The sequence below is a fragment of the Amia ocellicauda genome, chromosome 6, assembly GCF_036373705.1.
Source record: "Amia ocellicauda isolate fAmiCal2 chromosome 6, fAmiCal2.hap1, whole genome shotgun sequence".
Classification (NCBI taxonomy): domain Eukaryota; kingdom Metazoa; phylum Chordata; class Actinopteri; order Amiiformes; family Amiidae; genus Amia; species Amia ocellicauda.
Window position 1 is genome coordinate 44,499,695 of NC_089855.1, and position 22,713 is coordinate 44,522,407.

At 40.7% G+C, this 22,713-nt stretch overlaps 1 non-coding gene across 1 annotated transcript; it reads right to left on the bottom strand.

The window, feature by feature from the left end:
- Positions 1-13,982: 13,982 nt before the first annotated feature.
- LOC136752122 (U5 spliceosomal RNA) lies at positions 13,983-14,097 on the bottom strand. The gene has a single exon (XR_010817285.1). It is a non-coding gene; the product is annotated as a U5 spliceosomal RNA (small nuclear RNA).
- Positions 14,098-22,713: the final 8,616 nt, after the last annotated feature.

Genomic DNA, 22,713 nt, shown 5'->3' on the forward strand with positions numbered 1-22,713 from the left:
CAATACAAATGCTCTGAATTGAGAGAGAGAAGTGCTAGGGCACATCTGTAACATAAACTAGGGAACATTCATAACATACAGGAAAACTAATTAGGGAACCTTTGTGACATACTAAAAGGACATACTGGTAGGTGTTGGGCACTGTGGAAGGAACGTTAGAATTCATTCCCTCATATCAATTCTACTCTCTTGTATACTTAAGAAAGATAAGGTCAAGCCAGGAGGACAGGCCAGAAGGTAGCTTGTTTTCTGTTCGTTATTTACGATGAGGACCTTGGAGACAATGTCAAACAGTATGATTGAAGTGCCTGCCCCCTAATCCATGTGTTGACCTATGAACTCTGATATATATTCTGCTTAGCTAACTCTCTAATGATAATATAGTAATGACTCTGTGATTGTAACCAGATCTTTGTTTTTTGTGTATAAAAGCCTCTGACTTTTAAATGAAGGCAGAGCGACTTTGGGATCTTCTTGATTCACTGTTCCTCTCCACGCTGCGTGTATTAAAGGCATTGCAACGAACGTTCCAACCTGATTGAAGATGGTTTTTCTTCCACATTACATGGCGACGAGGATGGGATTGCTAACCCTGACAGAGAGGACTGGAATGGCCAGACCAATGACCAGCAAAACCGCGCCAGCAAAATAGAAAAAGGTAAAGGAACCTTTTTGAAAAATTCCCTACTGCGGTGCTTTGCTTTCACTTGTCTGCTCGCCTGGCCCTCTAACGATCAGGTAACGCAATCTATATTTTATTAAACGTTGTTGCTTGCCTTATATCAATTACTTGAGGCAGGAAATGTTTTCTTGCTTGTTAACAAACAAAGTTTCTTAGTGTTACCATAGACTTGACTGTGTCTTCTTGTTTATGAAGTAATAGGACTGTGTCTTCCTATTTAATGTGGGTTGCCATGAACTTGACTGTGTCTTCTTGTTTGTGAAGAAACAGGACTGTGTCTTCCTGTTTGGGTTCCCGTAGACAAAAGTGTGTCTGTAAAACTGCAGGGTAGGTTTGACCTACAATTAGAAAAAAAAAAAATGTTCAATATCTGATATGCCGGTGATAATATAAATGCACGTGTTTTGTAGAACCATAAATGGTAAATGAAGAAACGTCATGAAGTTATATACAAGTTATATAAATGCAAACATATTGAAAAACATGTTTGTTATTATTCGTATATAGGATTTATTTTAATTTGTGTTTTGTTTTGTTATATTTTTATTTCTTTTTACTTTTTTTCTTTTTTCCCCTGTCATTTTGTTATTATTTTGTGTGCTTGTATGTCTTGGTAGTTGTGTACAAAACGTTACATAGAAAATGCGTGGTAACAGCTCCAGTAAAATGGGTGACCCGCCACCCAAAGGTACACATGTCAGATATATGTATGATAACTATGGAGTGAAGATGTGCGCGATGTGCACAAGTGGTTTGACTGGACAATAGGTGACAGAAAGTTAAGGTTTCCAGAAGATGGGACTTTTGATTCAGATAGACTTGAGCACCTAGAAACGGTTTTGCAAAATAGGAATACAAAACCGGGAGAAGTAAATAGTTATATTTCCCAAAAGTTAGAACCAAATTGGAACTGCTCTAAAGCCAATTCTATCGCCCAATAGACTTATTATGCAATATAACCTTTTTTTTTTAACTAGAGCAAATATGTATTATTCGTTCATTACAAAGCATTGGCTTTGTTATCACATACATTTTTTTAGAACTAGTTTTTCACTCAATTCCAATATACAATAATACAATACACCATAGTAGCATTATTCAGTGTGTATCCACTTACATCACATTGAAACATCACATATCATTTCACACTTCAGTCACACATCCAAACAGCACAATTCTTTCAATCCAGTAGCCACTCTAATAAACTATGGAAAGGATAGTTCATGAAATGCCCATAGTCCCACCAGACTCTGTATCCTTGTGCTTAGATTTAAAAGAGGTTGGAGTTGTATGACTATTCATGTTTCTTCCCAATCTATTTCCATATTGTTTCTTCAGGCCTTTTCCTCAAAGATAAAATTGTTATTTTTCAGCACCTGAAATCAATCAGAAATGCATTGTTAATAATCTGTCCGTCTATTCCTGGACATCGCCACCCTCCTGTTGTCAATTGGAATCAGCAGAGTTAGTTGGTTTATTACTTTTACCAGAGTATGGTAAGCATCGTATGTTTCCACCATCCCCCTCCCTCCTGTCCGTCCACACACGCTGGCATCAGTGGCCATGAGGACGGATTATGGGCTGCAGCACTTAGAGCGGAGGCCAATGTGAGAGGGGAGACTATGCACTGATGTGTCATGGCATATGAGTAGGGAACCTGTGGACTAAATGTGAGTGAAATTCATTGTTGTTGGTTCCTGTGAAGACAGATAATAGTAGTTATTTTTCTATTCATCTGTATCAACATCAGTATTATTAGCATTAGTAATGTAACTATTCTCGATTTCCCAGGACATTACTGTCGGTTGACAATGTTGCTTGGTTTGTAGTAGTACATCTGTATTTAGTTACAAGGCAGCTCTCTTATCTCTCTCAGTGGGGAGCTGACCTCACAGACACTTTCACTGCCCCAACGCCCCCTCTGAAAACATCACTCTGTATCCTAACAGCTGTTCTTTCTCCTTTCCTAATTTCTTACTAGACAATTCAAGTTATATTTATTGACATGTATTATTAGTATTTATACACATATTTCGCTCCATTATTTGAGTTAACAGATTAAGATATTTTCCTAATAAAATATATTTTTAGAAAATAAGCATTTTAATTGATTTCAATAATGATTCCCAGATACCTCAGGAAAACAAATTTTCAAAAAAATGTGTTCAGTCAATGATTTCCCCAATGAAGAGCCTGCATGGGCACTAAGACTGTCCGTCTGCACGGCTCATATATGTCTTTATTGTGTCACTTCCTCCTATTGAAGTCCAATCTACACCGGTACATGTTCAGAAGAACTGTTCCCAAAGCCAGATTGAACTGATCAATAGTTCATTTCTTACCTACACCTTGTATTTAGGGATCTTATATCTGGGGATTTCAAAAACTCTTCATTGTGGAACTCATAACTACCAAATGACCACACCTTTAATTTCCTGGAGTATCTGGTTATCTATGTATTTATATCTTCACCAAATTTCACTGTTTCCTCAGATTCCCATTACAAAAAATAGCTCTAATTCAATTTTCAACATTTATTTTTTTATTTCTGGTTGGTAAAACTCATTCTAATAGTATTTTTAAGTTTTATTTTCTCCTTCAAAATTATGCAATACTAATTTTAGCTCACTTATTCAATGCTCATAATTTATATTTCTATAGTATCCTTAAAATTCTTACCCTTTGACTAATTCACTCATCTTAAATCCAAGGTCTAATTTTAACTTTTATTTCAGGTATTTTATGCTATGCACCAATAACCAAATATTTTCTAAAATAAGACTATAATATGTCACTATACTGTTTACATTCTCCTGCTATGGGTTTTACATCAGGCTGTCACTCAGGGCAGCACCAGAGTGCTGCTCCTGTGGATTCCAGCCTTTAGTTTTCCATTAATTTGACTTTACAGAATTTGTCCATAATATGATTTTTAACAAACAAATTATTGTTCTTCTGAGGCTTAGAGGACACCATTACTATTTATTTACTTTATTAGTATTATTAATCTATGTATTTAGTGTATGTTTTGTATTACTTTAACATTATTCTAATAATTATTCATTTCTAATTTCTGATGCTTTATGCACTCTGTATACAGTTAAATGTCTAAATCCTCATTAATCTGTTGTTAAAACATCAATAACTGCGTAATTGTAAATATAATTCTGAAATTAATGGTTACTTCCCTTCTCAGTCTTATTCTGTACTATGCACAATATTAAAAATACAAAGCATACAAAACAGACATTTACCTTACATAACCTTCAGACTATATATATACATAAACACACAAAGCACATACAGATTGACATCCAATGATAATTCAGATATTAGATTAGTGGCGTGTTTTGTTGACCCTGCAGTGTCTCAAACAGCCCTTAGCATTTATTAATTTATTATATTGTTATTATTAAAAATCAGATGTAAAATAATCTTTGAAATACACTACTTTGGTGTTTTCCTGATCTATTATGATCAATTTCTTCTCTAAATTCTTATTATTCAGACAAAGAATTATGAAAACTTTGTCTTTTTTTTATCTTGCCTTTACCATTTTAAGTTTAACAATTAAAACTTGTAGGAATTCACATACAGACACTTATTTAACGCCATAATGCCAACCCTATCTTTGCCAACGATGGGGCTATAACGTTGGACTTTATGTACCTCTGGTTCCGTCTGGTTATTGACTACCACTAACTCTGGCCCTGGTGTACAAGGATTTCCTTGCTTAACCTGGGGCTCAGCAGGCCTCGTCGTACCTTTCGGTTCCCTTGGCATCTCTCACCGCAGATGTATCTTACCTGGAGTTGACTCTACTGTGATCCTCCACTGTACAGTCAACCTTTCTGTTTGTTTTACCTCTACCTCTCCACAGGTTCTCTTTAAATTACAATCTGAGAGCCTCACACAATCCCGAGATCAAATCTAAATATACAGGGTGATCATTTTAAAGGTACTCACCCATGCTTTGGTCCCGGGAGTGGAGGCAAGTTCAGATCCTCATTCGTGACGCCAAGTTGTAGAACCGTGTCAGAAATAAGTGGACAAGTCGCGGAGATAAAGCAAACAGAAGTTTAATCGAGCCATTCGGAAGCCCCACGTCAGGAATAACTCCTTCAGTGAGGCTTAATGTTTACAGACATGAGTACAACTTTATTTGAAAAATGACGTAACATCTTATGGCCGTTCATCCAATCAGAAGATACAGGTCCGGCTCCGTTTTACGATCTGTCCTCCCGTGAAGAGGTGATGGATCCAAAGCAGATGTCTGTCTTTGATGTGCACTAGGAAGATGCGATCCCACGGTCTTCATTTACCTAGTGTCAATCGCTCTTTAACAAAAACAATTCCTTTCCTGTCTGGAGAAACAATTCAGTCATAAACAAATTCTCAGCAGACAGCTGTAGGCTATTTCGGCACTGTGTAATCTTTCATTACTGACAGGAGTTTCTAACAAACCAACCTTGTTTACCCTTTACTTGTCCTGCTAAATCTAATCTGCTCAGCCTGTATACAAAACTACTTCTAATGCTAGTATTAATATAAAACATTATATAATTATCACAAAACACTTTCTTCAACTTCCTATACAGAGTCTTCAAAAGCTATCAGACTATAGCAGCTGGTGTTTGAACACACATACAATTATACAGCATTTTCTGCAGCTTCGCAAGACCTAATTTTAAACGTTGTTGGTAAATTAGATAATTAGTGAGGACCCTCTATTTCCATTTCTTCCTCCATAATTGCTAAAATAAAATTTTACTGACATTTTATTGACCCTACCACTGCATAGGACACATCTGTAACATGGACGCTACTGAATGGCACATACATTGAAAACTACGGAGAATTGAGACAAATCCAATTTACACTTCATAAATAATCTTAAAACGTTTCCAACCAATGCAAAACCCACGTGAAATACGTTCATTCACATTTTTGGATAACAAAAAGAGAGATTATTACATATGTTCCCTATGATGCATCTACAGAGCGAGAGACAGAGAGAGACAGAAAGACAGACAGACAGACAGACACTAACACAGCCACCCACCCACCCACTCACACACACACACACACACTCTATCTCTCTCTCTCACACACACACACAGCCAGCAAGACACACAGAGTCAGCCAGCTCAGCGATGACATCACGAACCTCTCTCTGAGCTGACTGCTATGACATCACAGAGCACGTGCATTCCGTTGCTTGCCATCTGTCAACCACTCAGTCACTGCCAGCCAGACTGCCTGGCTGGCTGGATGGGGGGGCTGTTTGCTGTTGCTGCGTACCTTAGCAAGCTTATTTGCTTGACCGGCCTTCCTCTTCCTCCGCCCACATGCCCACCTATGCCCGATCTGCTGTTCACCTGGATCACAGCTCCGCCCCCAACAAGGCAGAGCCTCCCAAGAATGGTACAAACTCATCCACGTTCCCCTCCATGGAAAGCTTAAACAAAAGGCAATAGCGTTATAAGTAATGAAGAGGAACCCGAGTCCAAGACGCTTCCGACCAGCCATACATATTTGTGTGTATTAAAGATCACATTTTATTACATTTTGTTTTTCTGTACTTCATTACATCTTATTGTGATTGATAATTTTATTCATTATTTTCCATTTGTATGTATGTATGTTTGAATGTCCAATTGCTTTGACAATACAACTGCACTAATTTGAGAGACAGAGAGAGAGAGAGAGAGAAGTGCTAGGGCACATCTGTAACATAAACTAGGGATCATTCATCACATACTTAGGGAACATTCATATCATACAGGGAACATTTGTAAAACAAATTAGGGAACCTTTGTGACATACTAAAAGGACATATACTGGTATGATGTTGGGCACATTTGAAACAACAAAAATGGCATTTGGTTATTTATTAGGGACATTAATACCAGTCTGTGCAAATATCTATGCATATTCCAATGTTTGCTGCAGGACTTACAGATTGAGTGAGGGGGTCAATATGTTTGATTCAGAACTAACCACTGCTTACTCAATTTTGTTTTAAACATAATTTAAAAGAAAAGTGGGCTATACATTGGTCTGGAAAAAGGAGCAGTGGTCCCTAATACAATTCTTTAATTTTTGGACACAATTCCTAAAACCCATTTTCTGTAAAATATTGAATCAACTTGCATTAATATATCATCCAAACTTCAATCATACTAATCATGAAAATGTTCATATTATTACATTCTAAGGGTTCTAGTCTATTGTGTATTGTATTTATTATCAGGCCCTTCTCTTATGTTTTACAGTTGTTATTATTATTCCTTACAATACAGGGATTAAATTAAGTTTTTTAACCACAAAGTATTGGCTACAGTTATGATGCCTACTTCACTGTTCATATGCATACAGTTTCTGAGGTCTGGACCACTGCACAGTAGTCCCTGGAGTTGTAGTCCAGACCACTGCAAAATTCGTGCTGAAGTGATCTGGATCACCACGCAATGGCCCAAGGACCACTGCAAACTTGGATTTCAATGTTTTTGTGTAATCCATGTTGCAATCACAACTACCATGTTCCTTTGTAGTGAGCTGGTTAATTCTGATCTGGGAAAACCACAATCCTGCAGGTTTAATAAGTCTCTCTACACATCAGTCCCTGAGTACCTTCAACCAATGGTAATTTTGACCAATTAAGCCCAAGAATTGAGTCGATTAAGTTTTCAAAGACTACCCAGTAAAGACATGAACTCACGAATAGGTCACACTGTGAGCTCTCCAGAGCAGTCATTACACTGAGCTCAGTGTGAGCTCACGTAGCGCTTTTCCTCCGACATGGTGCCGGTGCTGGAGCCAGAGCCGCTGCTCGGCCTGGGATCCAGCTGATCTTTTTGTGAACTGGCCCGCTTTTCCACCGGTCTTGGAATCGAACGCTGACGTCACTGGATGTGGGCGTTCCCAAGCGTGGAGTAGAAGTGGAGAAACACAGCAATAATAATCAGCACCGAGGCGACTGCGTTTCTAAACCCTATTTAACATCACAATCAAACTCATTCTGCGTTTACACACAGCACAGATACATTGTAAAAACCAAATAAAAAACTCGAAATCACATGTAGACAACCAGAAACGAACATACAAGTATACAAATATGCTAAGATCAGCCTTTTATTTGTATTTATTTTTATTGATGCATTAAGGGATTAACACCGATTTGCTATTTCAGATACTTTTACTGTATTGAATAAAATTGATGAGAATAATTAACATGAATTAACTTACTGTTGAAGATGTAATCCTTACCCAGTGGCTAACTCTAACTCTATGTTACAAATTTTCCCTAAACACTTATTTTGCAAGATTAATAAAAAACCTTTAGGAATTTAAAACTTTAAAAGATACACATAGGTAATACCAATGTGCTTTAACACTGCCGAAAATAATAATGCGTTTATCTTTAATAGTGAAGATATTGTATAGAATAAAGTATATATATATATATATATATATATATATATATATATATATAAAATCGGTTTCCAAACCGAATATAGAACTGAAACTTTCAGACAAACCATGAAAAATGGAATGTAAACATTTACACTTTTTAACAATTCTATATATCAAATATATTAATTACCCTAACCCTAACACTAACCCTAACTTTAAGTTACAAATCTTCCCTAAGCACTTATTTTGCAGGATCAATAAAAAACTGTCAGGATTTTTTAAACTTTTACTGACACACAGAGTTAATGGCAATGTGTTATAACTTTACCGAAAATAATAATCCGTATATCTTTAATTGTTTTGACGTTATTAAGATATAATGCATCTTTCACATAGGGAACATTTGTAACATGATAGGAAAAGCAAACAAATGATGTAACTGAAAATATTCAATATTACAGCATACAATTTGTCAGGCTTCATAAAAATGGAATTTATGACATACTCTGTAAAAATCAAGCAAACAGCATTTGTTGTTCATGAGAAAAAAAATAATAATCAAAGTTATCAGAATAATGTTTTACTGACATTTTATTGACCCTACCACTGCATAGGACACATCTGTAACATGAACGCTACTGAATGGCACATACATTGAAAACTACGGAGAATTGAGACAAATCCAATTTACACTTCATAAATAATCTTAAAACGTTTCCAACCAAGGCATAACCCACTTGAAATACGTTCATTCACATTTTTGGTAACAAAAAGAGAGATTGTTACATATGTTCCCTATGATGCATCTACAGAGCGAGAGACAGAGAGAGAGAGAGAGAGGGGGAGACAGAGAGAGACAGACAGACACTAACACAGCCACCCACCAACCCACTCACACACACACACACACACACACAAAGCCAGCAAGACACACAGAGCCAGCCATCTCAGCGATGACATCACGAACCTCTCTCTGAGCTGACTGCTATGACATCACAGAGCACGTGCATTCCGTTGCTTGCAGTCTGTCAACCACTCAGTCACTGCCAGCCAGACTGCCTGGCTGGCTGGATGGGGGGGCTGTTTGCTGCTGCTGCGTACCTTAGCAAGCTTATTTGCTTGACCGGCCTTCCTCCTCCTCCGCCCTCATGCCCAGCTCTGCCCGATCTGCTGTTCTCCTGGATCACAGCAAAACCCCAACAAGGCAGAGCCTCCCAAGGCTCCCACTCTTCATAATTTATCTTAAAACGTTTCCAACCAAGGCAAAACCCACTTGAAATACTTTCATTCACATTTTTGGTAAACAAAAAGAGAGATTGTTACATATGTTCCCTATGATGCATCTACAGAACGAGAGAGAGAGAGAAGTCACTGAATGTATGAGCTCCTATCCACACAGCAATACCAACAGAGGCCAGCCAAACATACAACCCCCCCGCACTGGAGCACACGTACCACGATGCCGCAGCACCAGCCAGCCCCCCATCACCCAGCCTCCCACCCGCCCCACGAGCACCAGGCACAGCGCCCATCAGAAGCCGCTCAGCTATGCCGCAGCCCTGACCCAGGCCGCCACTCCGGCCCCCACCGAGCTGGGGGAGATCAAGCACCTGCTCAGCCTCCTCTGCTCCAGACTGCTGAGCTGAGCCAGAGAACTCGGGTAGGGACGGACAACCCCACTTGTAAATTAAAAATAAATACCTGTGTACATACAATGTAACCATACTTTACATAAAACTAATAATTATTATATTTGAAATTCTAGTTTAAACAAAACCTTAGATTAAAAAGTTGTATTGTTGATAGGCATTTTATTCCACCAAGTACAATGTTAGCTAAAATGAGCTCATTTACAGTCAGCTGCTGGAACATTCAGGGCCTGAACTCCTCGCCTTTCGGGCTAAAGAGCACAGACCCTGAATTCATTAAAAGCATTAAAGAATTAGATATCATAGTTCTGTTGGAGACATGGTGCCGTGCAGAGGTGCCCACACACTGCCCCCTGGGCTACAGGGAGGTTATTGTGCCCTCAATTAAACTGAGCACAGTGCGGCGTGGCAGGGACTCTGGGGGGATCATAGTGTGGTACAAAGAGGAGCTGGCGAACCACATCAGCCCAGTCAAACAGGGCCCAACGCACACATGGCTTCAAATTAAGAAGGGAATAGCCCAGTGTGAGAACCATATATACCTTTGTACAGCGTATACCCCCACCTCTGAATCCCCCTATTACAATGGGGAATTTTTTAACACCCTCCACACAGAGATCGGCCATTTCCAGGCCCAGGGGAATGTGCTGCTCTGTGGGGACTTCAATGCCCGGACAGGCACCGAGCCCAACTGCATCGGCACACAGGGAAACAGCCATGTGTTCGGCCAGGTCCCTCTGTACCTCACCCCCACCACAACCCAGAGGAACATCCCCGACGGGGTTTAATGGCAGGATCAGAGGGGACTCTTTAGGGAGGTTCACGTATTGCTCAGCTCTTGGGACTAATGTAGTCGACTACGCCCTCACTGACATGGACCCCTCCTTCATCAGTGCATTCACTGTCAGGCAGCAAACCCCCCTGTCAGACCACAACCAAATCACAGTGTTCCTGAAAAGAAGAAGTCAGGCCAGCAACACACAGACACAGCCCAGTAAGCTGTACAACCTTAATCAAACATACAGATGGGCTCCAAACAGCACAGAGGAATTTAACCAAGCAATCAGTTCTACAGAAATAACAGACATCATCAACACTTTCCTCAGCTCACAGTACCAGCCTGATGTGACAGGACTAAATCTGGCCATAAATGATATCAATCAAATATTTCAAATTGCAGCCACAATGGCAAATCTTAAAAAGACAAAGAAAAAATCAACCAGAATCATACACACACACAGACATGGTTTGATGATGAGTGTAAATCAATAAAAAACAAATTCAAGGCACCTATCCAATCAAAAACATCATCAACCACAAGACACAGAACTATGCCAACAGTACTGTGAGACCCTAAAACACTACAAACACACCCTTAATAATAAAAAACAGAAACACAAACAAAACACTCACAGACATAGAGAAATCTGTTGACCAAAACCAGTTCTGGGAAATGTGGAACAATTTAAATCAACAAAACAACAAGAATTGGCAATACGAAACGGAACCATTTGGAAAAAATACTTTGAAAACCTTTATAAAGATATCCAACAAAATGACCTGACACACAAACAAATTGAAACCAGGGAAAAACTGAAAATACTCGAACAATCAATTAAAAATAATCAAAACCCAAATGACGCTCCAATCACCCTACAGGAACTATCTAAAAAGCTCCAGGCACTTCCACCCAGAAAAGCCTGCAGCCCGGACAGCATCAGCACTGAAATGCTCAAACACAGCAGCGCACAACTGCAGGAGGCTGTGCTTAAATTGTTCAACATGGTCCTCAGTACTGGTTACTTCCCTGACATCTGGAAGCAGGGGCTGATCACCCCAATCTATAAGAGTGGAGACAAATTCGACCCTAACAACTACCGGGGCATCTGTGTTAGCAGTAACCTTGGGAAGGTGTTCTGCAGTATCATCAACGCCTGGATACTGGCCTTCCTTACCGAGCACAGTGTCCTGAATAAGAGTCAGATTGGCTTCCTCCCAAATCACCGCACTACAGATCATATTTACACCCTACACACCCTCATAGACAAACACGTCCACTAAACAAGTAAAGGCAAAATCTTTGCCTGTTTCATTGATTTCAAAATGGCATTCGATTCCATTTGGCACGAGGGACTTTATTACAGAATTCTTCAAAGCGGTGTAGGGAGTAAATTCTATGATATTATAAATACAATGTACACCGAAAACAAATGTGCAGTAAAAAATTGGCAACAAAAGAACAGAATTCTTCACTCAGGGGCGGGGAGTGAGGCAGGGCTGTAGTCTGAGCCCAACACTGTTCAACATCTACATCAATGAGTTGGCAACGGTGTTGGAGCAGTCTGATGCCCCTGGCCTCACCCTAAATGACACAGAAGTCAAATTCCTGCTCTATGCGGATGACCTAGTCTTGCTGTCGTCCACAGAACAGGGGCTTCAGCAAAACCTGGCACTGCTTGAGCAGTACTGTTAGTCCTGGGCCCTGGCAGTAAACATGAAGAAGACAAAGATCATGATTTTCCAAAAAAAAATTCCTCAGGGAAACAAATACCACTTCACGCTAGGCAACACTACCCTAGAACACACCTCACACTACACTTACCTGGGCCTGACTATTAGTGCGTCAGGGGGCTTTAACCTGGCAGTGAAGGCACTCAAAGACAAAGCAAGAAGAGCTTTCTACGCAATCAGATTGTGAATGGGATATTAATGTTATAGAATCTTCTTCTGTCTCAAACTAATTGACAGTGTGATCCAGCCCATTGCGCTGTACGGTAATGAAGTATAGGGTCTACTCTGTCAACAGGACTACACTAGGTGGGACAAACATCCAATAGAGACCCTGCATGCTGAACTCAATAAAAACATACTGCAGGTGCACAGGAGCACACCAAACCACGCATGCAGGGCAGAATTAGGCCGCTTCCCAACCCTCATTAATATAAAGAAAAGAACACTGAAATTCTGGATGCACCTGAAGAAAAGTGAATCAGACTCACTCCAGTACAAGGCCCTCCAAACCCAAGAGCTCAGCCCTGAAAAGAGTCCACTGAGTCAGCTGGCCCTGAAGCTCACGGCACTGACCCCCGCTAATACTGCGAACAGAGACCAGCTTCAGGTCAGCACTGCTTACCTGCCCCCAATCAGAGTCAACCAAATCATAAAGATAACCAAAACCTCCTATCTGGAACATTGCAACAATTAAACCAAATCCCAAAGTAAACTGGATTGCTATCGGGCCCTAAACAGAGAATACACCCTGGCAGAATATCTCTTCACTATCAGAGATATGAAGCAGAGATGGATCCTGACCAAGTACAGGCTCAGTGACCACAGCCTGGCCATAGAGACGGGCCGACGCAGGCAGAGCTGGCTGCCCAGAGAGGAGCGGCGCTGTGGTCACTGCGAGACAGGAGAGGTCGAGACGGAGATGCACTTCCTCCTCCGATGCAATAAATATGCCAAATTAAGGGACACGTTCTATAATAAATTCATAAATATTATAAAATCATTCTCTGAATTGATGAATGAAAAAAAAAAAGCTATCCTCCTGGGGGAGGGACACACAGCCCCCCTGGCCGCCCAATATGTAGCCGCCTGCCACAGCCTGAGGGGCTCACTGTGAAAACATGACATACATGAGCACCAGCTGTAACCTGATAACTATAAAGTAAATGTACATGTCTATTAAGGTTTAATTTATAAATTATAATGTTACTGTTTCATTTTTTTTGTTTCTTTTTTCTTACCTTTTATTATTTTTCAATGTATGTATATATCAACTGCTTTGGCAACACTACGAATCTGTTTGTCCTGCCAATAAAGCAACCTTGAATTGAATTGAATTGAATTGAATTGAGAGACAGAGAGAGACAGACAGACAGACACTAACACAGCCACCCGCCCACTCACACACACTCTATCTCTCTCTCTCTCTCACACACACACACACACACACACAACCAGCAAGACACACAGAGCCAGCCAGCTTAGCGATGACATCACGAACCTCTCTCTGAGCTGACTGCTATGACATCACAGAGCACGTGCATTCCGTTGCTTGCCGTCTGTCAGCCACTCAGTCACTGCCAGCCAGACTGCCTGGCTGGCTGGATGGGGGGGGCTGTTTGCTGCTGCTGCGTACCTTAGCAAGCTTATCTGCTTGACCGGCCTTCCTCCTCCTCCGCCCACATGCCCACCTATGCCCGATCTGCTGTTCACCTGGATCACAGCTCCGCCCCAACAAGGCAGAGCCTCCCAAGAATGGTACAAACTCATCCACGTTCCCCTCCATGGAAAGCTTTAGCAAAAGGCAAAAGCGTTATAAGTAATGAAGAGGAACCCGAGTCCAAGACGCTTCCGACCAGCCATACATATTTGTGTGTATTAAAGATCACATTTTATTACATTTTGTTTTTCTGTACTTTATTACATCTTATTGTGATTTTTAATTGTATTGTTAATTTTCCATATATATCTATGTATGTATGTATGTATGTATGCATGTCCAATTGCTTTTAAAATACAAATGCACTGAATTGAGAGTGAGAGACAGAGAAAGAGAGAGATAGAAGTGCTAGGGCACATCTGTAACATAAACTAGGGAACATTCGTCACATGCTTAGGGAACATTCATAACATACAGGGAACATTTTTAAAACGAATTAGGGAACCTTTGTGACATACTAAAAGGACATACTGGTAAGATGTTGGACACATTTGAAACAACAAAAATGGCATTTGGTTATTTATTAGGGACATTTATACCAGTCTGTGCAAATATCTATGCATATTCCAATGTTTGCTGCAGGACTTACAGATTGAGTGAGGGGGTCAATATGTTTGATTCAGAACTAACCACTGATTCCTCAATTTTGTTTTAAACATAATTTGAAAGAAAAGTGGGCTATACATTGGTCTGGAAAAAAGGAGCAGTGGTCCCTAAGACAATTCTTTTAGTTTTTGGACACAATTCCTAAAACCCATTTTCTGTAAAATATGTTATCAACTTGCATTAATATATCATCCAAACCACAATCATACTAATCATGAAAATGTTCATATTATTACATTCTAAGGGTTCTAGTCTATTGTGTATTGTATTTATTATCAGGCCCTTCTCTTATGTTTTACAGTTGTTATTATTATTCCGTACAATACAGGGATTAAATTAAGCATTTAAACCACAAAGTATTGGCTACAGTTATGATGCCTACTTCAGTGTTCATATGCATACAGTTTCTGAGGTCTGGACCACTGCACAGTAGTCCCTGGAGTTGTAGTCCAGACCACTGCAAAATTCATGCTGAAGTGATCTGGATCACCACGCAATGGCCCAAGGACCACTGCAAACTTGGATTTCAATGTTTTTGTGTAATCCATGTTGCAATAGCAACTACCATGTTCCTTTGTGGTGAGCTGGTTAATTCTGATCTGGGAAAACCACAATCCTGCAGGTTTAATAAGTCTCTCTACACATCAGTCCCTGAGTACCTTCAACAAATGGTCATTTTGACCAATTAAGCCCAAGAATTGAGTTAATTAAGTTGTCAAGGACTACCCAGTAAAGATGTGAACTCACGACTAGGTCACACTGTGAGCTCTCCAGAGCAGACATTACACTGAGCTCAGTGTGAGCTTACTTAGCGCTTTTCCACCGACATGGTGCCGGTGCTGGAGCCCGAGTTGCAGTTACAAATACAATGCCGAGCACAGCAGTGCAGCGCCACTACTCCTCTCTATCCAGAACACAAAGACGTGCGTCACTCTAACCTGTCCGGCTTTACAACATGCAACTGAAATATGTTCTTAGGGGAACAACATAACACATAGCGATTTCTCCCTGTTATAAAGTAAAATAATGCATGAAGTGTTTCTAATTTCTTTTACGATACCTTTTCATAGATATTTATATTTTTCAATAATAGACTAATGTCTCAGTCTTCCCCCACTTTATTTAAAACGTCCTCGTTTCTTAATTAAATAAATCATACAGTATTTCTAATGTTACATTTATATATATATATATATATATATATATATATATACACTTTGATTATCCAAATGATAAACTGATGTTCCAGTAATTAAATCACAATAGATTTTATTTTTTTTAAGAATGACAAATTAGAAGCCATTACTGAATTGAACTGTAATGTAACATGAAAACAGGTATGTACTACGAAATAACTAAATCTTTAAACTTGTCAGGTTTCATAACTTTACGACCACTAGGTACATCCAGCAGGTAATGCCACAGGAGTCTGCGGTCGCTGAGGTAAGACACAGTCTCTGGGTGCACTGTGACTTGGGCATCCCGAAGGCTGGAAGAATGGGTGACACCTGGGCATGGCTCAAGTGCTAGAGCAGGCTGTGGAACAACACCTGGAACAGGTAGCATATCCCTCTGGACAGGAGCTGTGGAAGAAAGAAGAGAGAGAGACGGCATCGAGTGATGACTGGAGCTCGCTGGAACTGGAAGTGGGTAAGGGACGTCTCCAGACAAAGCCGTCAGTGTTGATGGCGGACTGACAGGTGCATCATCAGGATCTCTAAACAGCTGTGGAGGTGCTTCTGGATGAGCAGGTAAGTCAGACCAAGGACCTTGGTATGCCTTCAGCCGATTGTAATGTACAATCCATGATTTGGATCGTGGATCTTTTGGGTCATTGATTTCATTGGTCACGCCAGGACAACCGTCTTTATCCAACCTCTTCAGAACTCTATATGGCCCTTTCCATCTAGGAGTAAGTTTATTCCTTTGATTGGCAGGATCATCAAGGAAAACAAGATCACCTTCAGCATAGGGGTTAAAAGGAAGCTTTTGATCATAGTGAGTCTTTAGCAGTAGTTTAGATTCTTTCGACTACTCAGCGGTCATGTCAAAAGCATGTGACAGGCGGTTAAAGACATCCTGGGCACAAGCAGCTGGTGTGCCCGGAGTTGCTTGAGTAGTGAATGAACTGCAGTTCAACAAAACATCCACAGACAGACAAGGTTCCCGATCATGAGCAAGGAAAAATGGAGTATATCCAGTACTGGAATGTACACTTGAATTGTACGCAAGTTCCACCTGTGAGAGGTATTTGTCCCATTCTCCTCCATTTTGGTAGATGTATTTAGCTAATTGGTCTTTTAATGTCCGGTTCAGTCTTTCCACCATGCCATCTGATTGGGCATGGTACGGAGATGTTCGTGTCTTCTCAATTCCCAACTTGCTACACAGCTGCTTCACCAGATCAGACTCAAACTGTCTGCCCTGGTCAGTGTGGATGGACTCAGGTATACCATGTTGACGGATGAAGTCTTCAAACAAGCATTGAGCTACACTTGTTGCACGCTGATCTTTTAAAGGAAAGAGATTCACATAGCATGTACAATAATCCATTATAACAAGAACATACCTGTTGCCTTGAGAAGTGACTGGTAGCTCGGTGAGGTCAGCAGCAATTTTCTGGAATGGACGATCCACCACAATAGGTTGTAAAGGAGCTCTAGCTTTTGGTGTTGGAGCACTGCGAGTCTGACATGTTAAACACTCTGTACAGAACTTGTAAATGTCACGTGACATGTAAGGCCAATAGCAGATTTTTCTGTCTCTCTGCAAAGTTCGTTCACTCCCTAAATGTCCACTGAAGACATTTCCATGTAGGTAAGTGAGGTCTGTCTGAATGAGGGATTCAGGAAGAACCAATTGGTAAGTATAGGCTTTCTGCAGAAAGGTTTTAATTTTTTGACAGAGGATCCCATTTTCCAAAGTCAGGCGAGGAAACTCATACCAGAGCTTTTTCAGAGCTGACGGGGAGTTTTTGATTCGTCGTGCAGTAGGTCTTCGGTTATCCATTTCTTTCCATTTCATCACAGTTCTCAGAATGACATCCGCTTGTTGTTTCTGCTTCAGTTCATCAATGTCTATTGCTAAATCTTCACAGGTTTGTCTTACAGGAACAGCTTGTTCAGGCTGTAGTTCAGAAGACCAACTGTTTTGCATGTCAGTAGATGACGTACTTTTCTGTTTCTGTGAGGTGACAAGTAAACACTGCACTCCCTTACTACTCTGAAAAAATGTCCGGTCTTCTGGATAAAGCATCAGCGTTGGCATGCTGTGCTCCTTCCCTGTGAATAATTACACAGTCGTACACATCCAGTTCTAGAATCCAACGTCCCCTTCTTCCTGTGGGATCACCATCAGCTAGACTTTTCTTCAGACTCAGCAATGGTTTGTGGTCTGTGAATATTTTAAATGGGGTGCCAGACAGAAAGTGCCTAAAGTGCCACACAGACCAGATTATTGCCCAGAGTTCAAGATCATATGTAGACCATTTTTTCTCTGAAGGAGTGAGGGTGTGGCTTGCGTATGCAATCACTCTTTCTTTTCTGTCTTGAACCTGAGTGAGCACAGAGCCAATTGCATTCTGAGAGGCATCGGTGTAGAATAAGAATGCTAGAGAAAAATCTGGATAGGCCACTACTGGATGTTCAGTTAGAGCACACTTCAGAGAGTAAAAGGCATCTTCACATTCAGGGGTCCATTGAAAAACAACTCCCTTCTGAGTGAGCAAATGCAGTGGTGCAGGTTTTTGGGCAAAGTTTTTAACGAATCGTCTGTAATAGGAACAGAGACCCACAAAAGCTCTCACCTCAGTAGGTGTTCTTGGTGTTGGCCAATCTTCCACTTTGTCCAGCTTCCTGGATACTGGTCTGAGACCACCCTTGGTGATTACATAACCCAGGAAAGAGACTTCATCCTGTGCAAGCTGACATTAACTGGCCTTCAGCTTTAGTCCTGCCTTTCAAAAGCGAAGAAAAACATCTTCCAAACTCTGCAGATGTTCAGGAAAGGTTTTGCTAAAAAACAAAACATCATCCAAACAGATGAGGCAGATCTTCCAGTGTAGACCACGAAGCAAAAGCTCCATTAAACGTTGGAAGGTAGGTGGTGCATTGGTCAGTCCCATTGGCATGACCTTAAAATGGTATAAGCCGCTGCCGGTGGTAAATGCGGCCTTCTCCCGGTCTTCTGATGCCAGCTGAAATTGCCAATAACCACTTGACAGGTCCATGGTACTAAACCAGCATGCCCCTGCCAGGCTGTCCAAAGCTTCAGAAATCCGTGGTAAGGGATGCGAGTCCCGTATGGTGACAGGGTTTAATTTCTTGAAGTCATTGCAAAATCTGTAGCTGCCGTCCTTTTTCTTGACTAAAACAACAGGTGAAGCCCAAGGGCTGCAGCTCTCCTCAATGAGGTCATGGGCCAGCAACTGCTGAACTTGTTTTTCTATTTCCTGCTTCAAAGCTGGAGAAGTCCTGTAAGCATGTTGGCGGATCGGTAGGGCATCTCCAGTTCGAATGTGGTGCTTTACAGCATCTGTGCAGCCATAGTCATGTTCATGTGAACTAAACGCATCACAATACTTCAAAAGTAAGTTCTCCAGCTGGTCCATTTGTGGATCACTCAATTTAGACTGACTGAAGTCCACTGTGGGTAACTTTGTGCCTTCTGTCTGCCTGATATTGTGCACAGTAGCCTCAATAACCTGGAACTCTTCACCTCCCTGATTTATCAGAGAGTAAAAATGTCCCAGTGGTGTGTTACTTGGGACATGGCAGTCGTCATTGGTAGGATTCATGACACCAACGGTTGTTAATCCTTTCTTCGCTGGAGACATTATTCTGGCCACAAACAGACCTGGGTAGTTGCATGCTTCAGGTTACAGTATTCCTAAGTAATTTGGAGTTGAGATTTGATTTTCTGTAAATGGCTGCAACTTTGCCATGATATTCATCTCAGTCATTGCAGGAATGTAGATTGGCGCAAATGTCACAGCATTGCAACAAAGAGGTGTGATTTGCTTAGAAAACAACAGTGGGACTTTCCAGTTCCACAACTGTAGTTGTCCTTGTACATCAATCACTGCATGGTGTTTCTGCAGAAAATCCCATCCGAGTATGACAGCTTGATTGGAATTTCTTATCACTTGAGCATCATGAAGAAAAACCTCCTCTCCAAGTCTAATACTAATGGTTAGTGTTCCAAGAGTATCAAGGCACTCACCAGTCACTGACCGTGCCAACACGTATGTCTTTCTGATGGACTTTGTCTTCAGTGCTGGAATTGACATTCTTAAAGTTTCACTGATCAAAGAAATTTGTGAACCAGTATCAATGAAGGCTTGAACAGCAGTGTCTTCAATAACAGCAAAACAATATGAGGTTGGAGAGTCTTTTAACGCTGAAGCTTCAGACTCTGGACCCCTGTAATTCAATGTAGCAGCTACTTGGCCCACAGCACCTGCTACCACTCGTTTCCCTGATAGGTGGGATCCTCAGAATCAAAGCAAAGATGACATTTGCTGTATCTGCAATCAGGCCTTCTCTCATGGTGATGTGGACTGGGTGTTCTCCTGGTGTACCTGTCCCTTGAGTGTGAGTAGGATGCAGATGGACTACGAGAATATCTTGAACTGCAGTGCTGATCAGGGTGAGATGAGTGATAGCGATTGCTAGGACTGTTAGTTATTGAATAGTAACGGTTGCTTGGTGATGGAGACCACCTTTCATATTTTTGCCTATGTAGGGAATGATGTCCGGGTCTTGGTCCATGAGACATGTTTCTATAAAGGTGAAGAAACGTCTCTTTGTGATCTAGAGGAAGAATTATACCCATCAGGGGATGCTTTTCTTGATGCACGATATTTCTCTTGTTTCATCCATTCTGGATAGGCTGACGGTCCTTTCTCCCCTCTTTGTACTGGCTGTGCACATGTTTGAGATTTTCTTGCTGTTGCTTCAACTGGCTCACCTCTACTCTGAATGCTTTAACATCTGCAGTTAAATCTGCAATAGCTTGTAGTAATTTGGGGGATTCCTCTGACGTAGATGAAATGGACTTGCTTGACACCATAGCTGTTAGGATATTTCCAGATTTACATATAGATGGTTGTTCCAGAACCTTCTCATTTATTGTGCTTTAGAAATGTGAAGAGGCAGTTCTTAATGCTTCCTGACCCGCTCCCACTTGCAAGCCATTTTTAGGGCTTCCTCCAATCTACTTGCACCATGCTCATAACACTTTGCCTGCAGCACTGGGTCTAAACCAGCAACAAAACGTCTAAAACGCTCCATTTCAATAGCTGGCTGTCCGTAATTGGGAAACGCCTCTTGCACAAGTCTGCTTACTTCGGCTGCATAAACTTCTAATGCTTCTTTAGGCTGACGGGGTCTTGCATTAACAAAAGTTTGAAAATGCAGTAGGTATTCTTTTCTTCCAAAGACTTATTTTAATTTGTCTACTGTTTTAGCATAGTCTTTTTGCATTTCAGAGGGTAAAGAAACCCAGTATGACAGTGCATCAGCACTTAAACGTGTTGGTACAATTGTTGCAAGATCCTGGTGCTGTTTGTGCAGCTTTTACAGCCAATTCCAGACGCGTGTTCCACAGAGAGAAACTTTCTTTATCCTTCCCATCTCCGTGAAAGCAAGGAGGCAGCTCAACACGATCATGTGTTACTCTGTCGTATTCGTGCGTCTTTCTGCATTAATCGCTTCATTTTCATTTGCTGCGTCAACATTAATCAATCTGTCTATCGGATTTTCCATGTTTTTTTTTTTATACTTTTGTAACTTAGCTATTTGCGGTTAAATGACTTGACATAGCTGTTTATTACTTTCGTACGTTTTTTTTATTATTATTTTCCGATTTTAACAGTACAGTTCACTCACCACCGACATGGTTTTGTCTCAGTCACCCGCAAGCACAGCTCACTGCATCCGGCCTCGGTAGAGAAAAAACAAAAGCAAACAATATCCCTCGCTGCCACCAGTCTGTAAACCGTGAAACGAGTCTCTTCGGAGGTAGACATGTTGTTTGGGGTTCAGTTTACATCAGGACTCCTTGACACAATTTATTGTTCCTGGCACTTTTGTTTATGTCTCTTATGAACCGAGTTGCAGTTACAAATACAATGCCGAGCACAGCAGTGCAGCGCCACTACTCCTCTCTATCCAGAACACAAAGACGTGCGTCACTCTAACCTGTCCGGCTTTACAACATGCAACTCAAATAATATGTTCTTGGGGGAACAACATAACACATAGCGATTCCTCCCTGCTATAAAGTAAAATAATGTATACGGTGTTTCTAATTTCTTTTTCGATACCTTTTCATATATATTTATATTTTTCAATAATAACCTAATGTCACAGTAATACCAATGAGCTTTAACAATGCCGAAAATAATAATGCGTTTATCTTTAATAGTGAAGATATTGCATAGATGTATATCTTTCATATACACAAATAGAAAAAACGGTTTCCAAATCGAATATAGAACTGAAACTTTCAGACAATCCATGAAAAATGTAATGTAAACATTTACACTTCTTAACAATTCTATATATCAATTATATTCATAACCCTAACCCTAACACTAACCCTAACTTTAAGTTACAATTGTTCCCTAAACACTTTTCCCAATTTTGCAGGATCAATAAAAAACTGTCAAGCAATGTGATATAACTTTACGGAAAATAATAATCTGTATATATTTAATTGTTTTGACAATGTTAAGATATGATGCATCTTTCACATAGGGAACATTTGTAACATGATAGGAAAAACAAACAAATGATGTAAGTTTGAAAATATTCAATATTACAGCATACAGTATAATCAACACAGAACTGTGTCTATACTGAAAAGCTGTTGATATTTGAAAAGTGACAGAGGTTTGAATTTGAAAGTATCAATTCATAAAAGATACAATGAGCAGGAGCTGTGCGATCCATTACCCAGAGCACCTGAAGAACGCTCAGGCCAGGAAGAGTCTCAGACAACACATACTGAAGGACAACCCAGAGACTCTCAGAGCCGACTTCTCTCAGACTGGAGAGCAGCAAGTCACCAGCAACCTGGTCTTCTACACCGAGCACACCGACGCCTGGCACGCTGCCATCTGTCAACTGTAC